Below are 10,013 nucleotides of genomic sequence, written 5' to 3'. Positions count from 1 at the left end.
TTTTGTATTTTCTTGTTGTGTTCTTGGGCTTTCTTGTGTTGGGGCGAATGGTCCCCTTCTCTTGTTTTCTTGCCTGTTTTTAAGTACATCGCATGATTGATGGTAGTTCACTGACGATTCTGGATTGTGTCTGTGTGGTTTGTTGTCCTTGTTTTCTTGATTGATTTGTTCCCAATGAAGTGTAATTAGTTTAAGGTTTTGGTGCAACACCCTGATGAGCAACTCTTGACGTGATTTGTCCGGTAGATGCTAAGGGAAGTGTTTTCAGTGCAATTTCCTAATATCTGTCTCTGTTTGAATTGTTTGGTTGGTTGTTGAGTTTCTGATAGTTTGGGTCTCTGCTCCTCTAATGTTTTCATTATGAGCATGGGAAACCACACGAGAACATTTTGGATCACCTCCAAAAGTGCAATCTCGTGAATTATGGCCATTCTATTAAGAGCGAAAATAACTTGACCTAAAAAAAAATGAGAAGTGTATTGTGAAAAGGTGAAAGATTATGAAAAGGAATGAGATATGATTGTAAAGGAAATTGCATTAGGAAATTCACCCTTAGCGGAGAATTGGGTCTGATCGGATTGAGTTGTATCACCTTGTTGTTGCACTTTAAACCTTAGCTTTGAACACTTGATTGGGGGGGCATTGATATCTTGAAGGACTTGGATTGGTTTGTGTTTGCTTGGTGAGAAGAATCGCTTGTGGATTTCCTTTCGATGTTGTGATTGTTGCTTGAGGACAAGCAAGGATTTAAGTGTGGGGGGGTTGTTTAGCCCTATTTTGTGATGATTTTACGGGTCTTGTTGTTGTGCATTCGAGCATGCTTCGTGTCTTTTTGATCTATCCTTCACTTGCTCGATGTTTTTTTGGGTGTATTACTGTTGTGTGCAGGAATCGGGAGCAGCCGCGCGTTTTGGCATCGTTTGGAGCAGTTTCGGAGGCACAGCTCACGGCCGCCGCCGTCCCACGGCGGCCGCCGTCCACGGCGCCGCCGTCATGAAGGCGGCCGCGGACCCACGGCGCGGGCCGTGCAATTTTCAAGAGGAATCCGCGAAAGGCACCCACGGCGGCGCCGTCCCACGGTGGCCGCCGTCCACGGCGCCGCCGCCTCACGGCGGCCGCCGCCCCTGGGCAGATCCGACAGTTACGAAAATTGCTATAAAATCCGATTTTGAGGGTTTCATTCACATCCGATTTTCTCCCAGCCTCCACCTACGATTTTATGCCTTTTCCCTTAGTTTAGGTAGATAGAAATATTTTAGATACTTGTGGATTCCGCTAGATCGTTGTTTTCATTGAATCGATTGTAAGTTCTTCATTTTGATTAGTTAATCTTTACAAGCTTTCTTGTTATTGCATTGCCTAGACAATCGAGCACTTAGATAATGATATTTGATTTATGCTTTTGATGTTTTCATCGCCTAGACGATTGTTTCTTTATGCGCCTAGATAAATATTGCTTTACGTTTTTAGGTTATTTATCGCTTCTAGATTAATTAGCTTAGAACCCTAGTTATTATGCTTGATCTATTGCTTCATATTTATTTCCCGCCTAGATAATTTTACTGCTTTCTTTCTATTACGCGCTAGTTAATCGGAGAGAGTGTCAGACCCAGCTTCTGATTAGAGTGTTTAGGTTTATTTCTGTACTTGTGAGTAGCACAATTGAAGCCCTGCTAAGTCTTCCTTGAGAGACGACTTGAGTCACCTTACCACCCTAGGACGACCTCGTGTAAATTCGAGTCCATCCGCTAGGTGTTTTTGGATGAGTCAGTACCACAACTGAATTTAAGGTAATTAATACCATTCTGTTATTTTTATATATTATACATTTTCTTATATTTGTGGCATTTTTATCTGTTAGGCTATTATATATTTCACTTAATCACCTTGTAGGAACTGAGTGAGATGCAGAAGAAGAGGAGGGCTAAACACGTGGACCCGCATCGCCTATCACGTAAAGGTTATGCAAACTTAGCCGAAGAAATTAAGGTTCAGCCCTTTGTTTATATTTGCTTTATTGATCTGTTCTTTTAATATTTTGTTTTTGTTGAACTAGAAGAAGTTGCTTAACATAGTCCAACATTCAACAAAGGTATTATATATTCTAGTTTGATACGCAAATCACTTATATATATATATATATATATATATATATATATATATATATATATATCTATCTATATATTTTCTACAATTACGCATGTCGAAATATACCATAAGATGTCATTTCCAAAAAGAAGAAGCACATTGCAATATATTCGAATGCAGATGCACAATCCATTATTTTCAGTTAAATTAATATAATTATGATTAATAAAGAAACAATGCGGTCGGCTAGCCATAATGAAGATCAAAACTCAAATTTTGGCAACTAATCTTCAAACTACAAAATCTGGCCATTAATTAGGCGGTATACCTAATTTTCCCTTTTACCCATCTCACGCACCAGATCTCAGCTTCCCTCTCTTCTCTCTCTCGGAGATCCGCGCCAAATCCGACTCGGAGTTGGTGGTGTCGAGAAAGGTCCGCAGGGCGGCGCCGCCACCGATGGTGGACGTATTCGCCAAAGCGGGGTTTGAATCATCGTCGTCGCCGATGGAGGAGGTCGGTCACGACGGTCAGGTGGCGGAGGATGAGGCAGCGGCGGCAGATCTGATCTGATGAGGCGGCGGTAGATCTGATCTGATGAGGTGACGGCGGTCTCCATCGGCAGATCTGATCTTCACCACCTTCGATTTCAGCCATCGACAGATCTGATCTGATCTGATCTGATCTGTGCTGCACGTATGGCACTTATGGCACTAATAGTGCCATAAGTGCACACTTCCCCCTAGAGTTTAGATATTCCATTTAGGGTTTAGATTATTCATTTGGGGTTTAGATGTTCCATTTAGGGTTTAGATTATCCATTTAGGGTTTAGATGTTCCATTTAAGGTTTAAATGATGTTGTTGTTTCTGTATTTGTGCTGATGACCATTTTACTTAGTTTTATTTTGAATTTCATTGGCACTTATGGCACTAATAATGCCATAAGTACCAAAATGACTATTTTACTTGGTTTTATTTTGGATTTCCGATGGCACTTATGGCACTAATAGTGCCATAAGTGCCTAACCCAACCCGGCACGCGACCCGCGTGCCTGATCCTACCCAGTCCGCCTCATTAAGGGCAAAAACGTCCAAATCAATAAAAATGGCCAAAATTTGTGTTTTTTCAATGTGTGGCCATAAATTGTGTTTTATGCTTCATTTTGGCTACTTCAAAATTTTACTCATTAATAAATTCTAAAGAATCAGTCTATCTAGCTTAAATCCAGAATAACAGTGATTGTTCTTCTCTGCCTGCTTCCCCTATGTTTCATTAATTGGTTTTGTTATATGATTATAATGATGCAACCTAATCTTGCTAGTAATGAAGTTGATTTTGAGTTTTGACCTGCAGATGATTCATTTTAGAGTATGTCATTGATTAGACTCGTTATTGGTTTATAATATTGTTTGAAATAAGCTATTCTTATGTGCAGAATTTTAGAAGAATTTTTTAAAGTAAATTAAGTGATTGATGTCTGTGTTTCTTAACCCTTTCCAGACAAGGGAGATCCACCAATTTTTTTTAAAAAAACTTTTGTGAAGAATTTTACTGGTTTGCCTCATTTATTCTCTAATTTCTTATGGTATATCATGTATTGTGTTTCCTCTAGATTGTTTATTTATAGGGGAGCACAAATGAATTGCACGGTGATGAAGAGCTTGCTAGATGCCTGCTGTGGAAGAAAGCAAGATTGAAGAAGGATGGAACCATTGACAATGAGAATTTGAAGATTGCCATGCAGAAAATAGTACTCCCTCCGTCCATGAAAGAACTTCCTAGGAGGGAGTGGCACGGGTTTTAATAAAATGTTGTATAGTGTATTGAGAGTGGAGAAAAAGTTGTAAAGTGTATTGGGAATTGTGAAAAAATATTAATAATTTATTGTGTTGTTTTAATTAATGTTATTTGAGTGGTGTGAATTGTCTTAAAAGGGGAGTATTTTTTAAGTGGTGGGGTATTGTCCCAAAATAGGAAAAAGTAGGAAGTTCTTTCGTGGACGTCCCGAAATAGAAAAATAGGAAGTTCTTTCGTGGACGGAGGGAGTATTACTTTATTCATTTATGGAATTTAATTACAGTTGTCAATTTAGTAGTGGTTTTAATCGATATTTTCTTTGCACTTAATAGGATGAATACATAAGCGAAAAGGAGCAAGGGACACTTGAATCAGAAGAAGGTTCAAGTGATTTGCTTTCACTTGCCCTCGATAAACCAGAACATGCTGGTCGTGTGCGAGGAAAAGGGGCAGGGGTAAAGCCCAAAACCTACTTCCATACTGCTAAAGGAACACCACGAGCAACTGTTCAAGCTCCACGTGCTGAAATGGAAGAAGCAAAGAAAAAGATAAGTGAACAAGCTAGCCAGATTCAGTTTTTGGATAAAGAAGTTCATGAGTTAAAGAGTAAAATGGCAAAATTTGAAAGTACAATGGGTGACAATGACAAAGAGTCTGAAGGAATTGGTAGTTGTACGGTGATGAAGATTGCACCTCATGAGAAATATGTGGAGTCTCCTGATACCGTATGTATTGGAAAATCAGAATTCTTGCAGGTATGTGTAGTGATTTTGTTTAAATAGTGCCTGCACGCAATTATATTTTAATGAAACTTTATTTAATATGATAGGGGAAGGAGGTGAAGTTACTTCAACAAGCCTCCAAAAAGCATGTAGCTTATGGAACTGTATTTGTTGCTGGTGCTGTCCTACATGGCTCGCCAATGCCTGCAGATTGCTTTCGTGTTTCGATTGATGAAGCACTTGATCCCAATGCACGACTACCATTTCCAGTTGCAGATGATATGGAGACAGTACGCGATGCAGTAGGAAACCATGTGGCTTGGCCTAGCGATTTGGTTGTTGCAAGATCTAATGAGGTACTTTTAGTGAATTTTATGTTTTCTTGTACGTTTTTTAGGGAATTGTTCTATCTTTACTCTAACATTAACTATTTCGACACAGGAAAAGAAAAGAAGTGCAAAAAAGACATCTTTGGGAAATCAAGATTTGATTGTCAGCTTGTCCTCATTGCCTTCATCATTGATGGCATTGTACTGTTTGTTTGAGAAAGCTTACAAGGATGATGCGCTGTGTGTTACATTGGATGCCGAACTTTTTGGGGATGATTCGAAACTTAAAATTCTTAAGAATTTTGACTTAGTTCCATTTTGTAACATGCAACCAATAGCAGGAAATTGCATTGTGGCATATATTTGGTAAGACCTCGTCAATTCTATGTGTTTATTTATGAATGACACGTTAATATAATTACTACATTTTTATTGGCAGGCACCTGTATAACAGCATGAGGGGAAATAGTGCAGCTTCCAAGGTTGTATTTGTAAATCCATTTGTCGTTGAACATAGCGTGCCGCAAGAGGATAGAACACGCGCATTGTCAGATAGATTACTTGAGGTTGCTGCATCAGATGTACTCGTATTTGTGCCTTGCAACGTGGGGTAAGTGAACAAGTATATAAAATAGTTAGTATCCCGTATTTGTTTGGCCTAACAATCTGACATGCATATCAAATAGTGGGCATTGGATTCTTACAATCATTCAAGTTGAAAAAGGACAAGCTTTTCTAATGGATCCTGTCAGTCATCGTAATAAGGACATCATATGGAAGTCTGTCGTCGACACGTAAGTTTTGAATTATACAACTAATTAATCATCTCTTTCATTTTATTTGATGTTAATGTTAACTTTATATAAATTTCCTTTCAAGTGCGATAAGTATGGTCACTGCAAAAAAGGGAAAGAAAATGAAAAAAGCAACTTGGGAAGTTATAAAGGTATGTATGCTTAATTTACTGACAGTTTTGGGCAGTTTATTTGATGTTAATGTTAACGTTATATAAATTCTTTCATGTTTTTGTTGGATAGTTGGTAAAATGCAGCCTAACCATTTTATTTCTGTAATAATTATAGGGTCCTACACAACCTGATGACAAGCAATGTGGTTATTTTGTGATGAGGTTTATGAGAGATATTATCGAAGGGTTTCAAAATGCAGCAGCCTCTACTTTTCACTTGTCATCACTGGTATTAAATATATATACTTGTATATTGTCTAAATATATATTAGTAGTTATTAATAAAATATATTGGTGATCTTGTTTGTATTCGTAGTTTAAAGGAATTACTACTTATTCTCAAAATCAACTCAACGAGGTCCGTGAAGAATGGGCAACATGTGTGATAAAGCATGCATTGGATGGATAGGTACGTTTAAAGTTTAATTATTCTGAGTGGTATGTCAATTTTTTGAGGGAAATGTTTATGATGTATTGAGCTCGGGGGAGTTGGAATGCCTCCTTACTTTTTTGGTTGTGGGAGATTGAATGGTCTTCGCTTGGTTTAGCTTTCAAGTTAATGAATGCTTTATCATTCGTCACTTTTCGATGTGGTTGCAAACTCGTGTTTCTTGTTTCTGACAAGTACTGTTAACTGTTGTATTATCCTACAGATGTTTTACATGAAGCGAAATAGAGACGTGACGGGAGAAAGGTTATTTCAATCGAGATGGCTATCTATCAAGCTAGTAGCATCATTTTGTAGACTTTGTTTGCACGCACGATTGATAGAACATGTGTTTTTGTTAACTCTATTTTGGATGGTGATTGTATGAAAATTTCGAATAATATATGACATGATTAATGGATGGTTTTTATTATTTTATTGTATTAGAATTTTAATTAAAAGCTATCTGTAGCATACATAATGAAAATTAAAAAAATATACATAACAGCTACAACCGTTATGTATAAAAGCAAACATAACGTAAAAAAGAGTAATCTAAACAACAATTTGACGTTATTGTAATATTCAAAGATTACACATAAAAGTGTGATGTATATGAGAAATAACCGTTATGTATAACTAAATTGATAACGGATAAATAGAAATTTTAATTACGGACGAACGCGTTATGTATAACATGCATACATAACGCTTAAAAAACGTTATTAATGTCAAAAAACCATTACGTATATGTGCATACATAACGGCGAATATCAGACTTTCATGACGGTCGGAAACGTTATCTATAACATTATAGATAACAGATTATCAACGTTACTTATATATAAAAAACCGTTATGTATATATGTATACATAACGGTTAAATTTAAACTTTCATAACGATCGGAGACGTTATGTATAACCCTTACCATAACGGAAATTTCAATGTTATTTATTTCAAAATTACCGTTATGTATACTGATATAGATAACAGAGAAATATAAACTTTCATAACGGTACGAACCGTTATGTAAAAGGCCTATAGATAATGGATTTTTAGGCGTTATTTATTTATGGGCGACCGTTATGTTTAATAGTATAGATAACGGATAAATATCCGTTATCTATGCGCGCCGCATACATAACACCACTATACTTAACGCAAGATTTTCCGCATAGATAACGGATAAAATCCGTTATGTATGCGCGTTTTTGGCGTAGTGAAGGCACAAGAAGGCTATTGGGTGGACATTGGCGGACATCACTGGTATAAGTCCCGATGTGTGCCAACATTACATCTTGTTGGAGCCGGATGTTAAGCCTGTTCGAGATCCGCAGAGAAAGTTGAATCCGAACATGAGGGAGATCGTGCTTAAGGAGATTCTAAAGCTTCTTGTTTTGGGAGTCATTTATCCTATCTCTGACAGCAAGTGGGTGAGCCCGATTCACATGGTTCCAAAGAAGTCGGGATTACAAGTGGTTGAGAACGAGAAGAATGAGTTGGTGCCGATGCGTCTTGTCACTGGATGGCGTATGTGCATCGACTACCGGAAGTTAAATGCAGCCACTCGCAAAGACCATTTTCCTCTACCATTCATTGATCAGATGTTGGAATGCCTCGCTGGACAATCATTCTTTTGCTTCTTGGATGGGTACAATGGCTATTTTCAAATTCATGTCAACCAGAGGATCAAGAGAAGACTACCTTCACCTGCCCGTTTGGAACATATGCCTACAAGAGGATGCCGTTTGGATTGTGCAATGCACCCGACACTTTCCAAAGATGCATGATGAGCATTTTTTCTGATTTGATCGAGAAGAGCATCGAAATCTTTATGGATGATTTCACAGTTTATGGAGCATCGTTTGAGGGCTGCCTTGACAACTTGGAGAAGGATTTGACACGTTGTGTGGAGAAGAATCTGATCTTGAACTTCGAAAAGTGTCATTTTATGGTCAAGGAGGGCATCGTTTTAGGCCATGTTGTTTCAGAAAGAGGGATTCAAGTAGACAAGGCAAAGGTGGACTTGATAGCAAAGTTTCCATACCCTAAAAATGTGAAGGAGATTCGAGGTTTTCTTGGTCACGCTGGATTCTACAGATGATTCATCAAGGATTTCGCAAAGATCGCGCAACTATTGACACATCTGCTGCAGAATGATGTCCCGTTTGCCCTAACAGACGATTGTAAGCAGGCGTTTGACTTGTTGAAAACCAAGTTGACCACGGCTCCTATTATGCAACCAACTGCTGTGGTTGGACAAAAGTTGGGGAAGGAGAGCCACATAATTTATTATGCTTCAAAGACGTTGAATCCTGCTCAATGCAATTATGCAACAATAGAAAAAGAGATGTTGGCGATTATTTTTGCCTTTGAAAAGTTACGTTCATATCTTTTGGGGGCGAAAATAATTGCCTACACGGACCATGCCGCATTGAAGTTTCTACTATCAAAGAAGGAGTCAAAACCACGTTTGATTAGGTGGATTCTTTTGTTGCAAGAGTTTGATTGGCAGATCCGGGACAAGAAGGGAGCAGAGAATCATGTGGCTGATCATTTAAGTCGTTTAGTCCAAAAAGATGAAGATGTAATTCCTATCAACGAAGCTTTCCCAGAAGAACATCTTTATGCTATCCAGACCTGTTCGGCCGTTTGTTTTGCCCAAACAGAACCTTTTCTCCAAGCCAGCAGCACATTCAGTCGTTGTTAAAGGTGATTCCGAACGTTGGTTTGCCGATATCGTGAATTATTTGACATCTGGACAATTTCCACCTCTGTTCACAAAAGCACAGCGGATCAAACTAAGGAGCGAGTGTAAATATTATTTCTGGGATGAGCCGTACTTGTGAAAAGTTGGAGCGGATCAAGTTATACGCCGATGCATTCCCGAGGCATAACAAAAGGAAATTCTCTTGCACTGCCATTCTCTCGCTTGTGGTGGACACTTTGGCCCAAAGAGGACAGATCGAAAAGTGCTCGATTCAGGATTCTTCTGGCCCACGTTGAATAGAGGTGCGTATTTATTTTGCAAAAGCTGTGAAAGATGTCAACTGACCGGAAGTATTTCCAAACGAGATGAGATGCCCCAAGTTCCGCTGATTTTCTGTGAAGTATTTGATGTGTGAAGTATTTTATGTGAAGTATTTTCAAACAGGCAGATAAAGAGTACGCTGTCTACACAGATGCGTCAAAGAATGGTCTAGGATGTGTACTTATGCAAGACGGAAAAGTGATAGCTTATGCATCACGACAACTTCGACCACACGAGATGAATTACCCGACGCATGATTTAGAATTAGCAGCAGTGGTACACGCATTGAAGATATGGAGACACCATCTTTATGGAGTACGGTGTGAAATATACACCGATCACAAAAGTCTCAAATATTTCTTCGAGCAAAAGGATCTCACTATGCGACAGAGAAGATGGCTCGAGTTAGTAAAAGATTATGATTGTGGAATTAATTATCACCCTGGAAAGGCTAACGTTGTAGCTGACGCTTTGAGTAGAAGTAATCAAGTAGAATTGGGATTTCTCCTTACCCAAGAAAAGGACTTGATCAAAGAATTCGAGAGAATGAACACAGAAGTTTTATTACCACCACAAACGACAGAGGTCCTATTGGCCACATTGAGTATTGCACCGGATTTGCGATCGAAGGTTATCGCCGCGCAACGAG

The sequence above is a fragment of the Salvia miltiorrhiza genome, chromosome 2, assembly GCF_028751815.1.
Source record: "Salvia miltiorrhiza cultivar Shanhuang (shh) chromosome 2, IMPLAD_Smil_shh, whole genome shotgun sequence".
In the NCBI taxonomy this organism is placed as follows: Eukaryota; Viridiplantae; Streptophyta; class Magnoliopsida; order Lamiales; family Lamiaceae; genus Salvia; species Salvia miltiorrhiza.
The sequence above is the reverse complement of the archived record's forward strand: the minus strand, read 5'-3'. Positions refer to the sequence as shown.